Consider the following 21,481-nt stretch of genomic DNA (forward strand, 5'->3'; position numbering starts at 1 on the left):
CACAAAAAGATCTCTAGGTACTTGATTAAAAGAAATCTAGAGTTGTAGGATACGAGGCTAGGTATATAGCTCAGAAAGGAGTTTGCAGTATGTGATTGTTCTTATTTTCCTATAAACTGCCTTTTTGTTTTTGTTTAGTCACTGACTCATGTCCAGGGGAACGGTTTTGCATCCCCATGGGCTTAGCCCACCAGATTCCTCTCTCCATGGGATTTCCCAGGCAAAACACTGGAGTGGGTAGCCATTTCCTTCTCCAGAGGATCTTCCTGGCCCAAGGATTGACCTGTGTCTCCTGCATTAGCATGTGGATTCTTAACTGTCTTTTACCTTTTAACATATTATTACCTTTTATACCTTGAGGCCAAGTATTTTGAGAGCGAAGTCTCCCCCAGGTTTAGCCTTCAATACAGGCAGGATCACTCTCCCTCCAGATTTTTCAGTGTGTTTTACTCTGTAAAAAGTTTTCTTTTCTTTTCTTTTTTTTAAACAAAGGGGATTATAAGTGAAAAGTGAAATCAAGGAAAATGCATTGAGAGGAAAATAAAGAAGGAACCACTGAAGGCAAGCTGTTGTTGGAGGCTTGCCTTTTACACATTCTGACTGATTTTCCCATTAGCAGGAGAGAATCAGCAACAGAGGGAGTGATGAGAAGACAGTCACTGGCGTCAGAGACGAATGACCTTCAAATTATTAAGCCTCCCTTCCCAGAACCTTTTATTGCACCAAACTCTTCTTATGGAATTTTTCATCTCCATGTTTCTAAGTGTGTAGATAAGCGGGTTGAGCATGGGGACAATAATTGTGTAGAAGAGCGTAAACACTTTATCTTCTGGTAATGTTGTGGCAGGTCTAATGTAAACAAAGATGACAGGTGTGAAAAAGAGGATCACGGACTGTGATGTGGGAACTACAGGTGGAAAGTGCTTTATGGTGGCTTTCTGCAGAATATGTGCACACATTATACAGAATCAAAGTGTAGGAGGCCATCAAAACCACAAAGAGCACCAGTCCCATCAAGCCAGAATTGGCAATGACAAAAAAGCCAATTTTGTGAGTATCAGTGCAGGCTAGTTTCAACAAAAGATATGCATCACGGAAATAGTGATCTATTTCACTGGGGCCACAGAAAGGTCAAACAATCGCAAGAAGAAAGAGACCAAGAGAATGAAGAAGTCCCCCTGCACACGACGCTATGAGAATTGAGTGACGTTTTTGCCTGTTCATGGTGATGGCGTCGTGGAGAGGTTTGCTGACGGCCACATAGCAGTCACAGGCCATCCCTGTGAGGGTGAAGACCTCAATCCCCCCCAAAGAAGTGGGTGGTGAAAAGCTGTGTCATGCAGTTTTTATAGGAAATGGCCTTTTTCTCCATCAGTAAGTCAGTCATGAGTTTGGATGTCACAGTGGAGGTGTAGAAGAGGTCTGAGAGTGCAAGGCAGTTAAGGAAGAAGTACATGGGCTGGGTGATTAGCTGACTGCATGTAATAGAAATCACAATGATCAAATTCCCCAACCAAATAGCCAGGTAACAGAATAAGAAAAATAAAAAGCAGAGGATCTGGACTTTCTTGTCCATAGAAAGTTCTAAGAGGATAAATTCAGTAACATTATTTCTATCTTCCATGATCTGATGTTCAAGAAAGTGATCTGAAATGACAAAACCAATGAAACGAATCATTGATGAGAAAATGGAAACCTAATATCTACTTTAAATGGCACCAATGCCTTTTAAAGACAAGTTATTTTGAGACCCACTGAAATCATTTTCATTTAATACGAGTCTTTTGAATATCTAGTGCTAATATTCTTCTAAGAGCTAAGAATACAGTGATAAATTAGACAAAGTTCAAGTTTTTATATAATTTAAATTATTTTGTGAGGAAGCAAGGAATTATATTTGTCAAGAATTTAAAAAAGAGAGATAATCTTAATAGTGTTAAGTAGGGTGCAATATAATGTGCCAATTTAGGATGTAAAATAAGGGTAACTATAGAATTTGCTTGATTAAGTGGTTTCTAACGAAATCACAAAATTGGTGTAGGGTGTGTGGGTGGGTTTTTCAGTGCTGGCACAGAGTCAATGTTAGATAAATATCAATTAAATAAAAATCTGGAAAGTGAACAATGTGCTATAATTTTGAAGGAATAATACAATAATCATCCTTTAGTCAGGTAATTCACGATAAAACTGAAGAACAAATCATTTTTATGAGTGGACTCATAATCCTTTTTGACTTTTAAGTTAGTTAAGTTGCTCAGTAGTGTCTGACTCTTTGCGACCCCGTGGACTGTAGCCCACCAGGCTCCTCCGTCCATGGGATTCTTCAGGCAAGATTACTGGAGTGGGTTGCCATTTCCTTCTCCAGGGGATCTTCCTGACTCAGGATCAAACCCAGGTCTTCTGCATTGCAGGCAGATGCTTTAACCTCTGAGCCACCAGGGAAGCCCTTTTGACTTTTAAGAGGAAAAAATTCCTTCATGTGAAATACTCCATGAAACTTTCATATTTCTTAAACTTTATTTGTAGCATCTCTAGGTTAATATATTTACAACTCTGCTTTTCCTATTTGTCTATATTTCTCTTGCAAGATTATTTCCTCTTTCAAAATAAATTAACATTCAGAAGTTATTTGAGTTACATCTTATCAGACTGTAATTATAGTTGCCTAGTTTGGAAATAATATACTGAGAAATGGGCTCCTCTAATTCCAAAATAGTTCCCCCAAACACAATACAATAAACAAGATGTAGCACTTCTTCCCTTAATTTCTTAGAGAATTCACCCACACAATCTGCATGACTATATAGAGGAATCTCTTCGGTTCTCTAAAATAGAAGCAGTTATACCTGTATTCATGTAATCATCTGGTAAATACACTATGTAAATAGGCAAAATAGCTAGTTTTTTCCTCCCACTTTGTTGCTTAATTGCTCATTCCCTAGGATCCCAGGCTCCCATTCATAAAATAAAAGTGATTAGATAATCTCTGAAGATCTCCCCAGATTCCAATAATGTGTGACTTCTGATTCTCCATTAATTTGGGGAAGACATCTGTTTACCTCTCTCCTGCCTTCCCTTCTCTGCTTGATACATTGAAACTATAAAAAGTAACAAATACAGTGGCAATTTCATTACAATTCCTGTGCCTCAGTTTACTTCTCTGTAAAATCAAGGTAAAGATAATATCTCTTTATATGGTGATTTTTTGAATAATTAGTTTCTAAATATGAAATTTCTTAAAGCAATATCTGGAAAGTACTATATATTTAATAGTTATTGGCCATCCTCAACAATTACTAAGGGCTTCTGTGGTAGCTCCGATGGTAAAAATCTGCTTGCCATGAAGGAGACCAAGGTTCAATCCCTGGGTTGGGAAGATCTCCTGGAGAAGGGAATGGCTACACACTTCAATAAATATTTTTGCCTGGTGAATTCCATGGACAGAGGAGCCTGGTAGGCTACAGTCCACGGGGTCACAAAGAGTTAGATACAACTGAGCAAATAACACACACATGATTACTAACTATAAGATCAAGGCCCCAGAGAAAATGTGAGTACACCATCTCAGGAACTGTACCTTGTACTATCCTTCCCTGAACAAGATAGGAAATATTATTAATATTAATATCAGAAACTTCAGAGATAAGAGTTGTGTTCAGACATAGCTCTGATACTCAAATGCAAGAGTCTTCACCTCCTTAAATACTTTTTCCTTCTTCCTTAAAATAAGCATGCAGTGCCTAATTTACAGGATTACTGTGGAATGTAAATAAGCTTACATATACAGAACTTGATGCTCAAAAACATGTTAGTTTCCCCTCCTTCCTCTTGGAACCCCCATAGTGTTATAAATTTAGGAGGTCCTCACACTATTTGAGTGGTAGTAGATTCTAGTAATTAAGGTTATGAGTTCTGGACCTACATACAATGAGATGCTCCAAAATTCACTTGGAGCATAATCACAGATAAAATATATAACCTCAGCTTCTTCATCTATAAAATGAATAATACTGTAATTAACTCTGGGATCTGCTGTAAAGATATGATGAGTTCACTTATATAACAGCTTAAGACAGAAACTGGTATATATTAAGATAAAACATTTAGTAAATATTCATTGTCATTGACATTATATTTGTCCTATCAATGGGTACACTGTATTATTCTTACTATATATTTTGAATCGCTTATTTAAAATATGTAATATTGTAACATGGGATAAATATGGATAAGACATAGCAGAGTTTCCCTGCCGTAAACAATCTGCTCTTTCTTACCTGAAGGCTGGGGTTGCTCACTGTGGGGAAACATCCTGTCGTTAAGCCAAATCGTTCTCTTTGGTCTGGGTTGAGCTGACTTTCCACATTTCTGAAGATAAATGTACTGCTTATTTCAGCCAGTTAATACTTTTGTTTTCTTTCTTTTGAATTAATTAACCTTATTGATGGACAGAGAGGCCTGGCATGCTGCGATTCATGGCGTCCTAGAGTCGGACACGACTGAGCGACTGAACTGGACTGAGCGACTGAACTGACTGAACTGATCTGAATTAGACAGATATTTATGTTCCCCTTTGATAATTTTTCTTCATCTCAACTAAGGAAAAAGAAACCTACCACTTAAATACTATCCATTCAAATAGCTTCTTTGAAAATTTCATCATATATTTTTGCTTCTGCATAATCTTAGAAGCATACTGGTGTTTTGATTTTAATTTTTTTAAATATATCTTCAGTTCCTTCACTGCAATACTGTCCACTTATCTCTTGGGCCAGTGCATTCTTCTTCATATTAAACTTTTTTCCATAATGGAATCCAAAGAGCTAATAATATGATTAAATTTTTGAAATATGAAAAGACAAATAAATCTAGCAATATTTTGAGAGCTGCTGAGAGACATGGCACTGATAATTTTAAGAGCTCATGTACAAATCACAAGTCATGATAGTTGAAGCCAGGTTTTCCCAAATAGTAAAAATAGCATTTTAAAGTTTCTGGAATTTTTCAAAGGTTAGTTAGAAGGCTTAGATCATAAATACAATCAGAATGATTCAAATATTCATTTTAAGGAAAATCACTATTATAATTACGAACTGGATTTAACTTACCAGCTGCTTAACTCATCAGACAGATTTCTTATAAGATGAGGCTTCACACCTAAGATAAAGTCAGAATTTTAAAACCTGGAATTTCCATGCAGTAATCCATCTCTAATTGCATAAAATCTTACAAGAGAACTTGTGAGTTCCACTGTTACAGATATGTTTGGTAAATTGAACTAATTTTGAGATTTTTTTTAGCATGCAGTTTTTCCACTTCTAAAAAATAAATATGTGTCTCTCTGATATTTTGCCTTTGTCTCTATAGAAAAGTGACATATATACATATATATGTATCAGTTCAGTTCAGTCGCTCAGTCGTGTCCGACTCTGCGACCCCATGAATTGCAGCACACCAGGCTTCCCTGTCCATCACCAACTCCCGGAGTTCACTCAGACTCACGTCCATCGAGTCAGTGATGCCATCCAGCCATCTCATCCTCTGTCGTCCCCTTCTCCTCCTGCCCCCAATCCCTCCCAGCATCAGAGTCTTTTCCAATGAGTCAACTCTTCGCATGAGGTGGCCAAAGTACTGGAGTTTCAGCTTTAGCATCATTCCTTCCAAAGAAATCCCAGGGCTGATCTCCTTCAGAATGGACTGGTTGGATCTCCTTGCAGTCCAAGGGACTCTCAAGAGTCTTCTCCAACACCACAGTTCAAAAGCATCAATTCTTCGGTGCTCAGCCTTCTTCACAGTCCAACTCTCACATCCATACATGACCACAGGAAAAACCATAGCCTTGACTAGACGGACCTTTGTTGGCAAAGTAATGTCTCTGCTTTTGAATATTCTGCTTGATGTTAAATTGGCATTTAAGGAGAATTCTGACAAAATGTGTAATATAGAAAAGGTCTCAATATCTCTAAAAATATAGAAATTTCCCATCAGTATACTTTGCCAAAGATGTAAATCATAGCTTCAATTTCTCAATTTCTACCTAATAAATAAATATGCCAAAGTTCTTAATTATATTTCCCTATTGCATCAACATCCAAAGCACTGAGATCAGACATGGGACATGGAGACTATGAGGAAATGGAGTATATGATGACTATGGACATGGAGTATATAATGCTCATTTGTCAGGACAGGGCAGAATCAGTTAGCTGAGGGAGACTGAAGTGAGCTGCCATGGGAAATACTGAGAGCCCTACAGCTAGAATTAAAAGTTCAGTGAGTAGACCCAGGATTTAAGACAATTCTTCCTGGGGAGGAAAAAAATAAGCTTGTTAGGGCATTATAATTTCTGGCTGATGCCTGGAAAAGACTCCTATGCTTTACTGCTATGCTTTTTTTTTTTCCAGGAAGCTCACATACCCCCATGGGGCATCTGCGCATCTCTTGCAGATGTGCAGACAATTTCCCAATTTATTTTTGTAAGGCGAACTCCTTTGTAAAAAGATATGCTTTTTTCTGATTGAATTTTCCATATGTATATTTCAGAAAATATATTTTAGAAAGAACTATAACAAAAATAAAATGGTCTCATAAATTTATTCATATAAAAATATTTACTATGTCCTAATTCTAAAAGGTCTGACTTGGACAAAACTTACTATGGAGAATGCATTTGTTGTTGTTTAGTCACTAAGTTATGCCCCACTCTTTTGCAAACCCACAGAATGTAGCCTGCCAGGCTCCTCTGTCCATGGAATTTTCCAGCAAGAATATTGGAGTGGGTTTCTGCAATATGTTTCCTTCTCCAGGGGAACTTCTTGACACTGGGATCAAACTCACATCTCCTGCATTGGCAAGTGGGTTCTTTACTGTAGAGCCACCAGGGAAGCCCTAGAGAATGTATTTAGTGGTGAACAAAACAGCCTTTGTCCTCAGTGAGGCTGGAGACTAAGGAAAGAGACAGACAATGAGATAAACAAGAAAATAAGCAAATGTATAATTACAAATAGTATATTTTAAATAAATGAATAGGAAGTTGTGGGTCATTTCTTTTTAATCTATACAAATTTTAATCTATAGACGTTTTAGTCAAGTGCAAATCTTGGACATTCTTACGTTATACAGACATTTATTCCTTAGTTGCCTCTTGAATTTTACCTTATGTAACTCCATAAGACAATTGTATTTTCTCATCCATTTTTTACCTGCAAATGTAGTATTTATATTTGTTGAAAAGTTGAAATCATATGACTGAATTCATATTTTTAAAAATTTACTTAATCTTTATTGTTTGTCTAAAAGCTTCTAAGATCTTTTCATGTACCATTGAATTTTTTAAAACAGTCAGTGGGTATCTGTGAATGGATCTATTTCTATAGTTTCTTTAAAGTTTACCATTTGTAAAAGGATATATTTTAAAAGAGAATATTATTGAATTTTTATGCAAATGATGAATGGACACATGTCAAAGATTCTATTGAATTTATTATTAATATTTAATGTAGAAACCAGTAAGATGTTACCATCAGTTCAGGCAACAGTTCACCACATATTTATCGTCAGTAAGGGGTGCTAAAATGAATTTATAAGTTGATGCAAAACTAGTCAAGTATCCAAAGGGCTATCATTACTTGCATTTCACCTGACACAATTTGAATTTCTATGGCCAGACATTGTTGACATTGATATTATTTTGTGTGAGTCAACTTCTCTATTTTGAGTTGTAAAATGTCTTAGCCAAAAATAATGAAAGATAGGTAATAACCTGAATGCAAGAACTAGTAAGGTCACTCACTAAATTACAGAGAATCTCACTGCTCTTTCTTGATATTATATGTGCTATTAATGACCCAACTGAAGAGAGAAATATGGCTGATGCTCTTGAGAAGCTGAGAAGGGAGGAGATCACAGTGCAAAAGTGAAGGAGTTAAATCATAATTCCCTAGTTAATGATTAATATTGACAATGAAGTGTTTGCTTGCTTATCTTATTAAACTATAGTTTATTTACAATGTTGTATTGGTTTTGGGTATATAGTCATGTGATTCAGTTCATATATATGTGTGTTCATATGTATGTATATTTTCCATCTCAGATTACTTTTCATTATAGGTTATTATAAGATATTGAGTATAGTTTCCTGTGCTATACAATAGATCATTGTTGTTTATCTATTTTATATTTGGTAGTCTGTATCTGTTAATCCCAAACTCCCAATTTATCCCTCCCCTCCCCCTTTCTCTTTTGGTAACCGTAAGTTTGTTTTCTGTGTCTGTGAGTCTTTTTCTGTTTTGTAAATAAGTCCATCTGTGTAATTTTTTTTATAAACCACATATTAGTGATTATATATGTTTGTTTTTCTCTGTCTGACTTACTTTACTTAGTAAGATAATTTATCGGTCCATCCATGTTGCTGCAGACTCCAAGTATTTTAATAATCCACATTCACAACTTTTGTTCCAAGAATAAAAGTAAAACAGAAACATTTGTGTTAATTTTTGAAGTTTTATTTGTCAATAATACAAGTCTGGTTGGTTGGAGGATAGGGCTTCTGACGCAGAGGGAAACTTTGAGGGTTGGCTGGTCTTATTAAAGACCCTGCTTATTTCACACCAGAAAGTGATCTTTCACTTTCCTGCTCTGTTATGTTCTCTGACATGTATACTGTGCATGCCCTATCCAGGAGTTTTCAGAGAGCTGTCAGGAAGTAGGTTTAAAACAACAACAAGCAAATATGTTAGGATCTTTCTATAAGAATTTCTAGCACATAATATTTTTAGGTTTATTTGTTGGGCATTTTCAACTGAGTCATAGAACTATGCTATTTTTCTTTTTTATATTATGAACCCATCTTAAGAATCCTCAACATTGACAACTCATTTGTATCTAACCTGGCTCTCTCTACAACTTGAAAATAAATTCTCATGCAAGTACATCATATCCACAAAGTTTTTTAAAGACTTTTGAGATTCTACCCATTCCTAATCAGTTACCTAGTGGCCTGATCTTGCTCCTAGTCATTTCTGACATTGGGCAAAGGTGCTCCAGGATGACTTTAAATTCCTACTGGAAAAACTGCTATTAACTTGAACAGTGCCAAAGATGTGATCATTGACTTTGAGTGATATTCTCCACTTGCCCACTCTAAGAAAAGATTAATTTCACCAGTAATAGGTGCCCATTGCACACTATGCTGTGCTTAGTCACTCAGTCATGTCCTACTCTTTGTGACCCCCTGGACTGTAGCCTGCCAGGTACCTCTTTCCATGGGGATTCTCCAGGCAAGAATACTGGAACAGATTGTCATGAGCTCCTCCAAGGGATCTTCCCACCCAGGGATTGAACCCAGATTCCCTACATTGCAAGTGGATTCTTTACTGTCTGAGCCACCAGGGAAGCCTAGTAATAGGAGCATGACATTAATATGAGCCCCATTCTCACACCCTCACTGCTGCAAAGGAAAGTTATTATCAGAAGGGTTACATTTCTGATGCATAACAGGAGACTGGGCAATAAAATAGCTCATACGTGTTGAGCACTTACTGTGTGACCAAGCAGTGTTTCAGTCCTGCACATATCCTCACTAGACTGTGTGCTGGGCTATTATTATCACTTGATGGATGGTTTGTTGAGCATATGTCCTAGTCCTCATAGTTAGTAAGCAATTCTGGGTCCAGAACACATGCCCGTAACAAATATACACCATCAGGTGCTAGAATTAGCCAGAGTTGCAGTTCACGTTTACACAGACAGAGTTGGGAAAGACAGTTCCTTTGAACAAAAGAAAAGAGATTGATGTGGGACTTAGGTAAGAGTACTGGTGTTGGACATATGAGAAGCTCCAGTTCGCTGTTGGCTACAAAATTATCAGAGTAGAAAGCTATATTTTTAAGAAATATAGTTGCAGGTCCAAAATTTGGTCTTTTAGAATATTCTTTACATGATGCAAGTAAAGTGTTGGAATTATCTTCTAAATCATTGCTACCTGGGATTGGCTTTATTGACTAAAGTCACATACAAGAATGGGCTGTATAGGTTCTCAGTGTTGATTTGTATTACATGATGCCTTTGTGGTCTACTGCTAAATATCTAAATTGATTACACAGCCAAAAGATCAGAGGGGAAGAGGAGATATAAATAAGAAAACAAGAAAACTAGAAAAGAGCACAGCAGAGTCTGGATAAATCCAGGGAGTTGTAAGCTTTTGCTCGTACTTAAATCTATATATTGCTAAAACAAAATGAAACAAAAAAGCATATAAGGCAAGCGTTATACATTTTAAAGTCTTCATTGTAGAAAATCCATATATTCAACCAAGTTCAGCAGTGAAAATCAGAGGTATCTTTTAGTTCATTTCCTTTCTTACTGCGATATGGCACCAGAATTTCTTTATGTCATTCTTCATCTCCAAGTTTCTCAATGTGTAGATTAGAGGATTGAGCATGGGAGCAATGATAGTATAAAAAAGAGCGAACACTTTGTCTTCTGGTAAAGTAGTTGCTGGTCGAATGTCAATGAAGAATAAAGGAGCAAAAAAGAGGACCACCACAGTGTTGTGGGAACTGCAGGTGGAGAGAGCTTTGCGGCGATTCTCTACAGAGTAGGGCCTGACAGTGGACAAGATCACAGCATAGGATATCAACAAGACCACAGAAGTCACCAGGCCCATGAGGCCCGAGTTGGCCATGACAAGGAGACCAATTCTGGTGGTGTCAGTGCAGGCCAGTTTCAGCAAAGGATACACATGGGCCACAGTAGGGTAAAAAGATGGCCAGGAGAAACTGACCGAAGGAACGCAGGAACACCCCAGCACAGCAAGCAGCAATCATGGCAATGCACTTCTGTCTGGTCATGATCAGAGTGTAGAGCAGAGGTTTGCAGATGGCCACATAGCGGTCATAGGCCATCCCTATGAGGATGAAGACCTCAATCCCCCCAAAGAAGTGCATGGTGAAGAGCTGTGTCATGCAGCCATGGTAGGAAATGATCTTCTTTGCTGCCAGCAAGTGAGCAATCAACTTGGGGGTCACAGTGGAGGTGTAACAAAGGTCTGCGAGGGAGAGGTGACTCAGAAAGAAATACATGGGCTGCTTCACAAGTTGACTGGAGGCGATAGAAATCATGACAAGTAGGTTTCCGATCAGAATTGCAACGTAACAAAGTAAGAACAGTAAAAACCAGAGAATTTCAATTTCCTTTTTCTGAGAAAGTCCTAAGAGAATAAATTCTGTGATGTTATTCCTATTTTCCATGACTCAGAGCAGTTTGTAGCCACTTGAAATTAAATAGTTATCAATCCTTACAAATATGTAAATACGATGATGTATATTATTCCTTGTCATGGGCATTTTAAAATGGAAAGCATTCAAAACTTGAAGAAAAAGATTTGATTTTTATTTTGAAAGGCTTTCCTTGCATTCTTTTTGTCCCTCTCTGGAAAATATTAATTCCTGATAAGCAACTTTGATACCTGATTTAAAAACTAACCCTGTAGAATGCAGCATATTTATGCAACCATTCTATTAGCATGTATTATCAAACATAACTGGATAATATGCCCTGGTTGAATTCAAGAAATGGTACTGTAGAAAAAAATCAGTCATCCCTTTCCTATTCTCACTATTTGTTATTGAGAAAATAGACACAGAAATGAAACCTTGAGAGAAAATAAAAAAGCACTTATATGTGGATAATGTTATATGTGAGAAATTTCCTTCCATCTATCCTAGGTGGAAATGTGATAAATAGAAAAAATCAACCAATTTGGAATCATGAGGTATATCAGTTCAGTTCAGTTCAGTCGCTCAGTCGTGTCTGACTCTTTGCGACCCCATGAACCGCAGCACGCCAGGCCTTCCTGTCCATCACCAACTCCCAGAGTTCACTCAAACTCACATCCATCGAGTCAGTGATGCCATCCAGCCATCTCATCCTCTGTCCTCCCCTTCTCCTCCTGCCCCCAATCCCTCCCAGCATCAGAGTCTTTTCCAATGAGTCAACTCTTCGCCTGAGGTGGCCAAAGTACTATATACATGGCCAAAATCAGCTATATATCTGTTGTACCTAATTTACAAATATTATTAATTTACAAATGTGCTTAATTTACAGATAGAATATTATATTTTATAGTCAAACAAAAGGATAACAAGCAAAGTATAATTACCTCTATTTTTTCAAAGGTATCACCTCAAACTTTAAAAAATTTGTTTTTTATGTTCAGTAAGGCATTTGAGGTTAATAGTAGGTTTCACTTGAATTTTAGTCTCATACAGTGTCTTACTCACTTGCATAAATTGGCTTCTTTCTAAGCGATGTACTCAAGCTGTTCAACTCTTCCTAATAATCAGTCATCCTGAAAACGTTTGCTTCTTTCTGTTCCTATATCACATGTCTTAGTATCTCAGGCTGGCTTTTCTCTCTTCCATTCCTCTTATTTTTACCTCCTCCTCCTTCTAGTCACTGCTGTAAAGTAATGTAAAACCAGCTCTAATAATATGCTCATAACTATTATGCCTTTGAACAAACCAATACCTTTCTCCTGGCAGAAGTTCAAGAAGCATAGACTAGGGAGAACTACTGAGAATTAATCATTCCACTAAATCACACCAAAATTCTCTACTTCAACTATATAAAACACAAGGCCTTAGTATTTAAAATATTTTATTTCATTTACTCCAAACTTCAGAACCAATATATTCACAATTTATTTTCAAATCTGTAATGCTCCTCTCCTTATTTTTCATTTTCAGTGAAATTGCCATTCAAATCTGTGTACATAAAGTAGGGTTTGGAAGAGAAAAACTGCAAATCTATCTAGTGTATGAGAGTCAACATCAGTGGCCACAAAATGACATTTAAGTATGTAACAACTGAATAGTGAAGAGAGGATATTTGTAGTGGTCAAATAAACCATCTCATTCAACTAACAATTACATTTTAGGCTTTTAAAATAATTCCCAATAATTTAAAAGAATGCAGGGCTCTATTCTAACTTCTCCCCTAAATTATATTCTTCTGATTTGGTGGGAAACACTGTAAGTTATATATTCAATCACAGATTATTCTTTATTTAATACTTGACTTACTGCATGAATTGATCAATTAACTTATATCTTCTCAGCGTCTTTTCCCTTACTATTTGTCTAAAATCCTACCTCTGAGATTCTTTATCAGATAGCAGGTCAAATCATATTTGAAAAAGACAATGTAAATGCCATTTTGGTAAGCGCATTTGCAGACTAAAAGTGGAAAATCAATGAAATGATTATGAATTACCAAGAAAATAAACAGAAGCTTTTAAAATGCAGATTCTTTTGTCTTACCAATACTTGAATATTTCAGACAAATTGAAAATTATTTAAAAATTTTAATCTTGAAAATGCACTCAGTCTAGGCCATTAGAAAGAGAGGGAATATGTGAAAAATACCTACAAATTAATTTGCATTTTAAAATATAAAAACTGTTTAATGCATGACTCAAAACCATAATCTATATTCCTGAACAACTTGAAAGCATTTTCCCTATTTTCAGGTATTTCTATGGAAAATAAGAAAGCGTGCCTCATATGTCTATAAGCGTCATTTTCATATTTTAAAAAATTAATAATTATATCAACAGAAGGTATTCTTTAAAATACTGGACTATTTGGAAAATGAAGCAAAATATTTTCTCCTTCATCTCGTTGTACTATTTTCTAACTTGTTGGCACGAGTATACCACACCCCTTTTTTGTATTTCAGTTTAGGCATCAATAAGCAATGGGAGTTAAACTATATGTTTAAGGATCTCTGCTGGACCCTAACTCCTTGTCCATGGTTCCGACGTAAATTTTGAGGAGTTAATAGCTGGATGTTGATGACTATTATTTTCCAAACAAATCAGAATAAATTTACAACTCCCCTCCAGGTTACTGTCTCTCATTTCCTTTAAGATTAACTGATCCAGTCTCAGAAAGAAACACAACTCCTCCAGCTTTCCTTTTCTTTGGATCCTTTATAGCCTGATATTTTAAATTCCCTTTATCCAATCCAGGTATATAGAAGGCTCCATCATACTTAAGTATTCTTCTCTGGAATCCCTAATGATTCCCTGAAGTAGTGAACCTGGACCAGCAGTTTCAAACCAATCTTTGCTCAGTACTATCACAGTGTATTAAACTCTGTGAAATCTACTACTTCCAGGTAGATTTCACTAACTACAGCCCACCATGCTATGGTTACTCAAATATTCTAAGTCTTGTGGTTCTTAGAACTATCTACCTTGCTTCGTTTTTTTTTTTTTCTAATAATTACCAGATACTGTTAAGTGCTTTAGCTTATCTCTCTAAAACAATCTTATCTTGGTGAGAGTTAGGGCCAGTGCCTCATTTTCCCCCTAACCTGGACATAATGAAAAACAAAACCAAACAAAATTTATGCCATTCAAATCTATGTTGAACAGTGAATGTTTGACTTTGGAACAGATTATATAAACTTTCTGAGCCATCTTACTTGTTTAATCTCTAAAGAAAGGAAAATAAAACTCATCTCTTTTGGATGAAGGTTTGTCTAATCAAGGTTATGGTTTTTCCTGTGGCCATGTATGGATGTGAGAGTTGGACTGTGAAGAAGGCTGAGCACTGAAGAATTGATGCTTCTGAACTGTGGTGTTGGAGAAGACTCTTGAGAGTCCCCTGGACTGCAAGGAGATCCAACCAGTCCATCTAAAGGAGATCAGCCCTGGGATTTCTTTGGAAGGAATGATGCTAAAGCTGAAACTCCAGTACTTTGGCCACCTCATGCAAAGAGTTGACTCATTGGAAAAGACTCTGATGCTGGGAGGGATTGGGGGCAAGAGGAGAAGGGGACGACAGAGGATGAGATGGCTGAATGGCATCACTGACTCGATGGATGTGAGTCTGAGTGAACTCCGGGAGTTGGTGATGCACAGGGAGGCCTGGAGTGCTGTGATTCATGGGGTCGCAAAGAGTCAGACACGACTGAGCGACTGATCTGATCTGATCTGATGTTGGATGTGGGAAAAGTTATTAACCAGTTATCAATTACTATGTGTCAAGAATTGTGCTAGGTGAAAAAAAGACTAAAATCATCCAGGAGACTTTCTTGAAATTCTCATTTAGTAAGTTAGTTATCTAGTTCTCCCATAATAAGATTGTGACTGGATAATGACAAATTATGAAGGATTTGATGAATTAGATTATACAATACATTCCTCATTTAATCAATTATATGGCACTGTGTCTCATCATGAATTAAATTTTTAATTCTGTTGGCTTTCCCATTATATCCTCACTCTATACTTTGATTATTTTAAGTATTCAGTATGCATTTGTCAAATAAATAAATTTTATTTCAATATTTGATAGAATGAAATGAAAATTCATTTTAATTACATGTCATTATCATTATAATTATTTTGTCATGTATTTAAGAGACATAAAAACACAGAATGCTTATAGTAAAATTTACTTCAGAATGATAGAGACTCAGAAAAATCATCTTAGAATCGCTTTCTAATTTTTCCTAGTATTCTATTAGAAAAAATCATTTGAAGGTCACATAAATCCATCCCTGTAACCTTCCCCCACTTCTCATTCCCTTGGCTTACTGTGGAGACTGGACCTTTAAGAGTAGTCTTATATATTAAAACTCAGTCACTTGCCCTAAAACCCTGGTTGTCTCCAACCTGGGTGGTCTCCAAACTGTACAGAACTAAATCTTACCATGCACTATTAGCCACTCTTTCATTTATTCTGAATATTTATTCAGATCATCTTCATTAACCTCCTCTTTTAATAGACAGCCCTGTCTTGGACAACTTGTAATAGAATAAGTGGTGTTTTTAAATACAGGAGTGAGAAACTCAAGCTACAAATATGGCACATTCAGGCAATTAATAGAAAGTAAGTGCAGAGTGATTTAACATACTTTGTACTTCTTGAGTTTTTCCTTAACAGATTTTCTGTATCCTTTACTGGAATTTAAGTCACAGACTTTCTGCTTTACTAGCTTCCCTTTAACATTCCCCAAGTCATGAAAAAATGTTTATCACTGTCATTTTTATTACTTTATGCAATTGACATAGGAAGGGTAAGTTATCACACATGAGTTGTACAAAAAATGTGTAGCCATGAAAGAGATGCTCTGTGTTACCAGGTAGATAGAGCAATAGTTTCAAATGTTGACTGTATGAAAATGTGGTTAAAGTCTTCTAACAAACATTAGCCAAGGGGCAAATGATCATTAAACTATATTTAAATAATAAATTCTAAAATCATATTGATCTGATTAATTGTGGATTGATTAAAGAAAAGTTAATTCATGTCCAACTCACTTGGCTTAAATCTCAGGTACATGTAATATTTCACAGTACCATAATGTAAATTAACCAGTAAATTCTATGACTATGAAGTAATATGTCTCATTATACAAATAATTCTCTAGAAATCTGAAAATAGAAGTTACCTGCTTTCTAAGGTAAGGTGTCCAGCTTTTTTCTTAAGCAAATTCAAAAGGCTTTTCCCAGTCTTATTTTAATGTTTAAGAGAACAAAATGGTGCCATCATTTATGTTGGCAACTATTCTTTATTTCTCTTTAAATAACACTTTTATTATATTCTATGGTGAACATTAAAACAAAGACAACATAAGGTTCCTATCTGATTTCTAGGCAACTTTACCAGGGAGATATTTAACTTGCAGACATTTATTGCAGTATCTCTGTGAGTTTGGAAATTCCCTTTGGGATAATGTGACCAAAGTGAAGCTGAACTTTTCTGAACATTATTCAAAGACCTAAAAATAATTATATCGGCCAAATCATATTTTCCCTATGTGTATATGGAAACTAAGTACAACTTCCCTTGGGGGCTATTGTGAGAAAACTCAGACGACCTGGAAAGAAAGCTCATAACATGCACACCTCAGAAAGAAGAGGCAAAGAAAGAGAAGGAAACTCTTTCTTTGTTGCAGGTAAAATGAAAATATTGATGCTGCCTCAATTCAGTTTGTGGAGCGTGCTGGCTATTCCAGCATGCATCTCCTGTAGTCTATCAATAATAAAATCACTTTGAAAAGTTATCACAAACTGTTGTCCATTCTTCCTCAATGTCTTTCACTGTTGATTTTTCTGTCCACAGTTTACCCAAATAGCTCCCTTATATACCTCATCCCTGTAATGCAAGGTAACACCAAGTCTTTTTTGTGGTTACTTATGTTTTTCTTATTTCTCAGTAACATTTGGAGACAATATTTTCTCTTCTCTGACAGCATTTTATTCAAGCTCCAGAGACCATATTCCTCAAATGTTCACATTTTTAAAAAATGGCACTTGTAACAACTTTAAGTGCACAACTCAATGGCATTGCTTATATTTACAATATTGTGTAATTGCTATATATTTCCAAAACATTTTCATCACTCCAAACAGAAACTTCACACCCATTAAGTAATAACTCCTCATCCTCCTTTCCCTCTGCCACTGATATCGTTTAATATACTCTGCCTCTGTGAATCTTCTTCTTCTATTTCATGTAAGGGAAATCATGCAATGTTTGTTTCTCTTATCTTTTTTTTTTTAATTACTTAGTTACCTTGGCTGTATCAGGTCTCAGCTGTGGCACAGGGATATCTCATTGCACTGCCTGGGCTCTTCACTGCAGTGGGGGGTGTCAGTTGCTCCTCCACAGGTGGGATCTTAGTTTCCAACAAGGGATTGAATCTGTGTTCCCTGTGTTGCAAGGTGGATTCTTAACCACTGAACCACCAAGGAAGTCCCCTATCCCTTTTTTTCTACATTGCAATTTAATCTTGATTTCTCACAAAATTCGTTTTTTTTTTTTTTTTACAATCTCTTTCTTGAGTCCAACCAACTCTGTTTTGGCATAATCTCTTTTTTCTATTCATGTTTTATTTTATATTTATGACATATTTTTAATATTTCCAAATAATATTTAAGGAGATTGTCATGCAAAGATGGGCTCGATAAAGGACAGAAATGGTATGGACCTAACAGAAGCAGCAGATATTAAGAAGAGGTGGCAAGAATACACAGAAGAACTGTACAAAAAAGATCTTCATGACCAAGATAATCATGATGGTATGATCACTGACCTAGAGCCAGACATCCTGGAATGTGAAGTCAAGTGGGCCTTAGAAAGCATCACTATGAACAAAGCTAGTGGAGATGATGGAATTCCAGTTTAGCTGTTTCAAATCCTGAGAGATGATGCTGTGAAAGTGCTGCACTCAATATGCCAGCAAATTTGGAAAACTCAGCAGTGGCCACAGGACTGGAAAAGCTCAGTTTTCATTCCAATCCCAAAGAAAGGCAGTGCCAGAGAATGCTCAAACTACCACACAATTGCACTCAATTCACACGCTAGTAAAGTAATGCTCAAAATTCTCCAAGCCAGGCTTCAGCAATACGTAAACTGTGAACTTCCTGATGTTCAAGCTGGTTTTAGAAAAGGCAGAGGAACCAGAGATCAAATTGCCAACATCCGCTGGATCATGGAAAAAGCAAGAGAGCTTCCAGAAAAACATCTATTTCTGCTTTATTGACTATGCCATAGCCTTTGACTGTGTGGATCACAATAAACTGTGGAAAATTCTGAAAGAGATGGGAATACCAGACCACCTGACCTGCCTCTTGAGAAACCTATGCAGGTCAGGAGGCAACAGTTAGAACTGGACATGGAACAACAGACTGGTTCCAAATAGGAAAAGGAGTACGTCAAGGCTGTATATTGTCACCCTGCTTATTTAACTTCTATGCAGAGTACATCATGAGAAACGCTGGACTGGAAGAAACACAAGCTGGAATCAAGATTGCTGGGAGAAATATCAATAACCTCAGATATACAGATGACACCACCCTTATGGCAAAAAGTGAAGAGGAACTCAAAAGCCTCTTGATGAAGGTGAAAGAGGAGAGTGAAAAAGTTGGCTTAAAGCTCAACATTCAGAAAATGAAGATCATGGCATCTGGCCCCATCACTTCATGGGAAATAGATGGGGAAACAGTGGGAACAATGTCAGACTCTAATTTTGGGGGGCTCCAATATCACTGCAGATGGTGACTGCAGCCATGAAATTAAAAGACACTTACTCCTTGGAAGGAAAGTTATGACCAACCTAGATAGCATATTGAAAAGCAGAGACATTACTTTGCCAACAAAGGTCCGTCTAGTCATTCCAGGTGTCATGTATGGATGTGAGAGTTGGACTGTGAAGAAAGCTGAGCACCGAAGAATTGATGCTTTTGAACTGTGATGTTGGAGAAGACTCTTGAGAGTCCCTTGGACTGCAAGGAGATCCAACCAGTCCATTCTAAAGGAGATCAGTCCTAGGTGTTCATCGGAAGGACTGATGCAAAGCTGAAACTCCAATACTTTGGCCACCTCATGTGAAGAGTTGACTCATTGGAAAAGACTCTGATGCTGGGAGGGATTGGGGGCAGGAGGAGAAGGGGATGACAGAGGATGAGATGGCTGGATGGCATCACCGACTCGATGGACATGAGTTTGAGTGAACTCCGGGAGTTGGACAGGGAGGCCTGGCGTGCTGCAATTCATGGGGTCTCAAAGAGTCGAATACGACTGAGGGACTGAACTGAACTGAATAAATGATAATTTTATTATTAAAATTGTTGTGTTTTACTTATGGGCTAAGACATAGTCAATTTTTAAAACTTCTTAAGAAAGATTGGAAAAATTCTCTTCCTTATTAGTAGATTTCTGTGATGTAATGTAATTGTGTCATTTGGGATTATAACAGAAACACAATCACATATATATATATATATCATATATTGTTTTTAGTTTGAATTTAGAGTCTTTTTATTTCTCCTCTCATCTCTTATAGTTATGGCTTATTAATATTTTTGCTTTGTCATTGAATTATATATATATGTTAATAACATTATATCTTCATTATGCATTCTTATTTTTGTAATATATTAATAGTATTTGCTTCTGTAAGGATTTTAATATTTATACTAATATTTGCACATATTATTAACCATGTTTTTGTGTGTTTACTTTTTATAAAATTAATTGAGATGAAGTGTTAACACTCTTCATTACCTAAACTATGTGATTATGTACCACTCCTAGTTCAAAAATGAAAATTGGAAAAACAAAGATAAAAATCAAAGGTGAATTGCTGCTTGAATGTGATATAGTAAATTGCCATCTTTGAACACTGGTTTCCTTATTCCTGAAAGAGACATGAAATTACTAACAGACCAAAAAAACAAACAAACAACAACAAAATAAACCTAAAAACAAAATTATTTTTTATTTTATGGACTTAAACCTAGAAAATAAGTGGCTTCCCTGGTGGCTCAGATAATAAATAATTCACCTGTAATGTAGGAGACCCAGGTTCAATCCCTAGGTCAGGAAGATCCCCTGGAGGAGGAATTGGCTACCCACTCCAATACTCTTGATGGAGAATCCCATGGACAGAGGAGCCTGGTGGGCTACAGTCCATTGGGTCACAAGAGTCGGACATGACTGAGCGGCCACGCACACACAAACCTGGAGTTAGTTCAGAGAAACTGCTCTGAAAAGGGAAAGGAGGAGTCAGGATGTATATGCATTTTTGCAACAAAAACCAGGTAGTCAGACCATCAGAAGATTATCGGAAATTAAAACCAGAAAGCTCACGTTAATGAATTTAGGGCTTTCTGTGCCTGGGAAAGGGAACAGTCTGGGCTCCTTGAAATCATCCCTTTGAGCTGCACCTTGACTACTTAGGGCCAGTGCCCTGCTCTTTTCTATCCTGTGTTCCCTCAGGGTGCAGCTCTGTTCCAGAGAGTTCCTCAGGGCTCAGCAGCCTGAGCGGGAGGTTGGGGTGCAGGAGCCGTGCTGATGGCTTGGTGGCCTCAGCATCCTCTGTCGGTCGACATGACAGAGCACATTTTTCCTTCACAGAATAAAATGTTTTCAAAGTTATATTTAAACCACGAACATCTTGCTTTCTATCAGTTGCTGCTACTTTCTCTAAAGCAGTCAATCAATGCACATTATTTGTGCCTTGATTTAAATTACAGTGTCACTCTGCCATCTAGCGGATATGCTATTTGTATCACTTGTTACTGCTGCTGCTAAGTCGCTTAAGTTGCTTCAGTCGTGTCCGACTCTATGCGACCCCATAGACTGGGCTATGCAGCCCACCAGACTCCCCAGTCCCTGGGATTCTCCAGGCAAGAACACCGGAGTGGGCTGCCATTTCCTTCTCCAATGCATGAAAGTGAAAAGTGGAAGTGAAGTCGCTCGGTCGTGTCTGACTCTTAGCGACCCCATGGACTGCAGCAGCCTACGAGGCTCCTCCATCCATGGGATTTTCCAGGCAAGAGTACTGGAGTGGGGTGCCACTGCATCACTTGTTAGGGAAAGACAAATTCATACTCTTTGCTACTAATTTGCAGAGGGATTTTATGCTACTTGAGGCTCAGAAGGTAAAGGATCCGTCTAGAATG

General features: G+C 37.1%; 2 pseudogenes; both read right to left on the reverse strand.

The window, feature by feature from the left end:
* Positions 1 to 665: 665 nt before the first annotated feature.
* On the reverse strand, positions 666 to 1,777 carry LOC113878828 (annotated as a pseudogene).
* An 8,565-nt stretch (positions 1,778 to 10,342) lies between these two features.
* On the reverse strand, positions 10,343 to 11,249 carry LOC113878829 (annotated as a pseudogene).
* Positions 11,250 to 21,481: the final 10,232 nt, after the last annotated feature.

The sequence above is a fragment of the Bos indicus x Bos taurus genome, chromosome 20 (genome assembly GCF_003369695.1).
Source record: "Bos indicus x Bos taurus breed Angus x Brahman F1 hybrid chromosome 20, Bos_hybrid_MaternalHap_v2.0, whole genome shotgun sequence".
NCBI lineage: Eukaryota > Metazoa > Chordata > Mammalia > Artiodactyla > Bovidae > Bos > Bos indicus x Bos taurus.